Consider the following 6,541-nt stretch of genomic DNA (forward strand, 5'->3'; position numbering starts at 1 on the left):
ATATTGCCTTGGCAAGCTGTTCCTGAATCCACATAGCGTTTTCACGGTTTAACAGCAAGGTTCGGTTTTCTATTTTTTTGACAGGGTTCCAGAACCCAAAATAACTTGATTTTTTTATAAAAAATCACTAACAAGTTCACGGTTGAACCCTAACAAAATTGTATTTTTTTGACAGAAACTTGAACATAAAATAACGTGGTTCTCGCGTGCCCAGGATCAAAATCCATATATTATTGATAAAACATGAAAAAACTATTCTAAACTTGAAAAATAATAAAGAAAACTTGCAAATAACACCCCGAATTTGGATTTGACATTTGAATGACTAAAATAAGAATGAACATGATAAATAAAAAAAAATCACAGAATACACGGTTAGAATTTGATTTAGCCTTTGAAAGGAGGGATTCGACCCATCGAACGGGCGAATCACAATCTTTTTTGGGCGTTTAGCAAAATAAGCATATTATAAATGATTCTAACGGATTAAAAACAGTAAAAATTCCATGGATGATCATTAGATCATCTTCTTAGGTCATGGATCATGTGGTTTCTATGAAAAAGATAAGAAAAGCATGCTTGCAATGGGCGATAATGGTGAAAAGTATAAAAAAGATAAAAAAAAGTAGCTAAAAGAAAAGAAAAGAAAAAGAAATTCTACCTTGGAGGAAGCTGAAACAATGGAGGAAGGCTGGAGAAGGAGAGGACCGCCAAAATTTGGAGAGGAATAGAAGAAAAAAGCCCCCTTTGACCCTCCCCCTAGAGTCCCTATTTATAGGTTTTCAAGCATTAATTAGGGAGAGTTCTAATTGTTTTGAAATTTTCTTAATTAACTTAATTTAAGGGGGGGAGGGGGGGGGGGGTTATAGATTAGGTTTGACTATTCAACCTTCCTAATTAGGCTCTAACTAACCTAAGAATCCTAATTCTATTAAAATGAGTCCAAATGTGGCACCACCCTCTATGGGCCCACACTTGGTTTTTAAAACTCTAACTTAAAAACTTTAAAACCAAGGTTAAAATGAAAAGTGAAAATGAGATTTTAAAATCAATTTTGACTCTTCTAACCTAGCTAGAATACTACGCTAACCCTAACACTCTCAAATGTGGTGCCACTCAGATTGGGCCCCACTTGGTTTTCCAGAAAACTATTTTAAAAAGCCTGAAGATAAAAGGGCTAAAAAACATTTTTTTTTTCAAAAACTTCAAAAAGCACCTAGATTTTTTAACATTTTTTTGTATTTTTATATGGATAAAATATGAAATGAAAGAAATTTGAATGAAAATAGAGAATTTAGGGTTTGGACACTCCATGTATTGTGGGCCCCACCTGAAGAAAACTGATAAAATTGGATTTTGAAAAGATTAAAACAAAGGTTAAGAAACAGGGTTTTTAAAATGAATAACAATGAAAATAAAAGATTAAAATCACAAAAATTTAGAGTCCCAATCTGACTAAGACTCTGGGACAGAGTCCTGATTTGAGTGAAACTCTGAAAACATGGCATTTTTGAAAGATAAATAAATGAACTTTAAAAAGGTTTTCTCAGAATTTGATAGAATGAGCTGAAAAATGAAGTTAGGGCCAGAGTCCTAGTTCAACTGAAACTCTTGAAATAGAGTCCTAAGTTGACTAAAACTCTATAAAATTGAATGTTTTTGGAAACCAGGCGAAGAGGTTTTAAAAACACCGATCAGGACTTTGAGACAGAATCCTAATTCAACTAAAACTCTAAAAATTTTAATTTTTCTGAAAATAGACAAGAAGATTTTGAGAGCTTTTCGCAAAAACAAGTGAAAACAAGATGAAAACTGAAATCAGGACTAGAGTCCTGATCCAACTGGGACTCTGTGATAGAGTCCTAATTCGACTAAAACTCTCAGAATTTTGAACAAACAAGGAGGTTTTAGAAGCTTTTTTTGCAAAAATAGATGAAAACAATGTAAAAACTGAAATCAGAATTAGAGTCTTGATCCAACTGGGACTCTGGAACAGATTCCTAATTCAACTAAAAGTCTTAAAATTTTGAGGGTTTTCTAGAAAGTAAATAAGAGGGTTCTAGAAAATAAGTGAAAATAAGATAGAAATTGAAGTCAGGTTCAAAGCCCCGATCTGACTAGGACTCTGAGGAAGAGTCCCAATTCGACTAGAACTCTAAGAATTTTTTGTTTTCTGATAAGCAAATGACGGTATTTTAAAAAAGACTTTTGAAAACAAGTGAAAATGAAATAAAAAATTATATCAGGATAGAGTCCTGATTCGATTAGGATTCTGGGGCAGAGTCCTAATTCGATTGAAAGTCTGAGAAAAAGACCAAATAAGGGGAGTAAACAAGGTATGAACCCACTTCTAACTCAGAATCAATAAATGGAAGATTGAAAGGACTGGAAAATGTAAAATGACAGAGTCCTAGTTTAACTAGAATTCTGAAATAATTGAAATTGTGCAAATTTTGAAAGAAATCATTGGTTTAGAAGTGACACCACCTAGATGAGTCTCATCTGAGGTTTAAAATAGATTGAAAATTAGTTTGGAATGAATCCAGATTATTTTTCTGAAGAAATGTTTTTGAAATGAAGCTCTGAGGGTTAGCCAAATGACAAATATTAGTTAAAAAACCCAGATTTTGAAATTGCTTTTGAAAAAAAGGCTTTAAAATCGAATCTGGATTAGATGTTTTAGAAAAACCAGAGTGTTGGATCTCAAAAAAGAGATGAAATGCAATAACATGATATTAAATGATGATAAATGATAAGAAATGATGAGATATGACATGGAATATCATGTAAAATGCAAACCCTGGATAAAGGATTTTAGGTATTGGACCCCGATCGACAGTTGTACCAGTTTAAAAAATAATAAAATTGATCAAAATGAACAAAATGATTCAAGAAATGGTTTTTGTCCCTACAGGGCCAAGAGTGACACTGAAAACTGGGGTTTTAACTGGTTTAAACTGGAATAAACTAAGTTCTAGGATTTCAAAACTCAAATGAACTGACAAGACACTAGCTCAACTAAACTCCTAGACTGAACAATCGAGAAATAATATCATTCTCTTAGAGAAATTGTGAGAAATGATCACTGAAGTGAAGTGAGTTACGAACAAGAACTGGGTTTTGAGCTGGAACAATGATCAGTAATACTAAGACGAAGTAAAACTGAAGCTCAAACACTAGCTCAACTGACAGGATTTAGCTCAATTTCAACTAAAATGGGCTAAAATGGACTCCTAGACTGTGGGAAATTGATTTGAACTGGAACCACACTACTTGAACTCCTGGTGAGCTCAGGTTAGACTCAGAGGAATAGGGTTGACTGGGTTTGACTGACCCGGGAACAATTGACTAGTATTCAAGTTAGAAATGAGCTCATTTATGAGGAAATAAACCCATTTTGGCAGGAATGGTAAAAAATGAACATGATCTGCTCATCGTGAGCTTAGGTGAGCTAGAAATGACTGACATTCTAATTGTTCTGAGCTTAAAAATGAGCTTGGTCAACTCTGATTGACAAGGATCTAAGGTGACCTAGGGGTAAAAAATAATTTTTGCTGACAGAATGTGGGTGGAATGACACCTAAAAGGGGACAGACCTAGGGTTAGACTCCTACACTGACCTACGGGTTTAACATCTATGGCAGAGGGGTGTCTGGAAGTGAACGAGGAAAATTTGGGGTGTTTACAGCCGGCATACCATTAGTCATTCCTTCCTTGTTGATCCTCTTAGCAGCAATGAGATCCTTCACAACTCCACCACTAAGCTTCACAGAGAAGAAGATGGGTGGAAGGAGAGATGCCCTCCTACAATAGAGGAAGAGAGAGATGGAGAGTGAGAATGGAGAGAGATGAGAGAGAAGTTCAAGAAAAGGGGGATGAGGGAAGCGTTGAGTCTCTTAAAGGGGAATGAACTGATTTTGGTCGAATCCTGGATTTGATCCAACAAGACTTGGATTGGTTCCAACAAGACCTAATCTGAATAAAAAAAAAGGCTCTTTGGGCCTTAGTTAACCTTTCATTAGGCTAACTAGGCCCAAAACCTAGTTAGATTAACTAAGCCCTCAAGGTGCCCAACCACCAGGCTGGTCTTTATTGACCTTGGCAGGTTTGACCTGTTTGGGTTAGCTGAGATGGATGGCTACTCAGTCCCCCAAAGGTCAAAAATGCCTTCGCATGCATATAAATTCTCACATGGGTCTTTTATACCCCTTTACTAACCTTGGTCAAACTTAGAAACCACAACCCTGTCATCGGTCAACCAAAACATGCTCAATTATGATCCTCACACAATTGACTGGCTCAGTCAACCCAAAAATGGATGACAATCTCCTCTGGGTCTAAAATGCCTTTAAAATTCTTCCAAAATGACCAAAATACCTCCAAGACATACCGGGCTCACTTTGAACTCAAATTAACTTCATTTTCAATGAAATGAAGACCGTTCTCTTCAAAATCTTGATACGAACACAACTGTAAACTTGAAATTCATGAATAATTGGTCAAAATTTTCACTATCTAGAAATTACAAAAATTGGGGAAAACATTGAAAAATATCAGATATTACACTTGGAGTCTTGCCTTCTAGGCAAAATCTGTGATGGGACAAAGACAAGGATTTCAAAGGACTTTTGTGTAACTAGATTTTAGTTGAAATTTTTATCCAGCTTGATTTTTATAGTTATTGCAACCGTAATGGGATGCAACAAGTTTGCAATTTTTTATGATGATTTTGTTGTGACCTGTAATGGGATTTTTTTTGTCCAAGGTTTTTTCAAGGATTTTAATCATTTTGTAGATTTTTATTGTGAATTTTAAGGATTCAAAGAGAATATTTTCCTTGATTTTTCTTGAATTTTGATGATTCTTCAAGGATTTTGCATGCGCTATTTTATTATAGAATTTTATTCTTGAAATTTTGAGGATTTTCCAGATATTTTGGATATTTTTATGATTTTATTTTAATGAGTTTCCTTTATATGCATGCTTTGGAACCATGATTCAAAATGATTCCAAACTTCTTGGAATAAATGGAAACCTTTCTAGTTTTTTGAAAATATTTTTTAGGAACTCTATAAAAGATTTCTTGAAAAAAGGTGATTTTAAAATTCTTTTATAAAGGATTTTGGAAAACCAAAATATCAGAGCATTTTTTTTTGACACTTTGAAAGCTGGGTAAAATGAGGGAATTGCTATCCCAATAATATTTTGAGGAAAATCATAGGGTTATTTTGAAAGATTTGGGGATTCTCTTTTTAAAATATTCTAAAAGAACATAGGAGAAACAAGATTTTGCTTGGCATGTACCTTTTGAGATTTCTTTGATTCTTCGTGATTGCACTGCTTCTCTTGTGTGCCTCTTTGCTCCTTGGGGGAAATAGTTTTTCTATAAAAGAAAATTCTTGAAAGAAAGTAAGAAAATATGATTTTAAAATGAAAAGAAAACTCAAGGTTTTTAAAAAAAAAACTTATTAACCCTTTTTTAAAATCCTTAACCCCTTTTTTCAAAATCTTTGCCCCTATTTTTGAAATTTATTTTCAAAATGTTTTGCTCCACTTGGTCATTCTTGGATCAAGGGGTGAGTCTTATAATCAAAAGATTGATCCTATTTTTTTTGTCTTGGAAAGGATTTTGAACGTTCCCTTTTTGAGATGTTTATCCTATCTTTTCCTAATCTTTGCCTTCTAAAATTGAATTAATTATATCCTTTTGTCCTCTTTTCAGCAAATCAATAGGAAGAAGGGACTGCCATGTGTCATTGTATCTTCGCTTTTTTTTCAGCTCTTGTTTTCAAATAATGGACCAATGTTGCTCAAATAAAACTTTACACACCTAGTTGCCAAACTCGGATTCAAAGGGTGAGAAATTCTTTATAATAAGAGATAAAAATAACTTTCCTTTGTTTGCTTAGGTTTGAAAGATTTGATCATCTCTTTTGCCATCATGTTTGAGTGCAATGATGATGCCACTCACTACCCAATCATCCCAACACGTGAATACATGACTGAAGTCTAACCCACCACACCATGTATTTGAGAGATGAGTTTTGGTTTTCTCCTAGCATCCGATGTTCTAATCCAACCCCTACCCTCATGGTGGCCTAATCGAGCTGTGATTTGGCTTTTAAATCCACCCTCTAGCCCCATGATAAGTCCTACTTGGGTTGGGCCTTGGCCTAAGTGCACCTCTCATGCCTTTCCATCCTCTTTGATGCTTGGTGCTTTTTGTGTACTAATCCAATCCTTACCCTCATGGTAGCCTATTAGGTTGAGACTTGGTTTTTTAAATTTAACCTCTACCCCCATCATAGGATTCTTCCCGGGTTGGGTCTTTGCCAATGTGCACCTCTCATTCTTTTTTCATGTGCGTGGTGCATTTCATATGCTATTTCTTTTATATGCATGATTCTTCCTTCTCTTTTCTCTTTCCATTTTTCTCTTTTTTTATTACACTTGTACTCATTCTTTTCTTGCACTCTCTCTCTCCCCCTTATCTCTCTTTTTTTATCCTCACGTTCAAATGCTTAAGAGACTTAAGCTTCAA

The sequence above is a fragment of the Nuphar pumila genome, chromosome 9, assembly GCF_984573655.1.
Source record: "Nuphar pumila chromosome 9, dmNupPumi1.hap1.1, whole genome shotgun sequence".
In the NCBI taxonomy this organism is placed as follows: domain Eukaryota; kingdom Viridiplantae; phylum Streptophyta; class Magnoliopsida; order Nymphaeales; family Nymphaeaceae; genus Nuphar; species Nuphar pumila.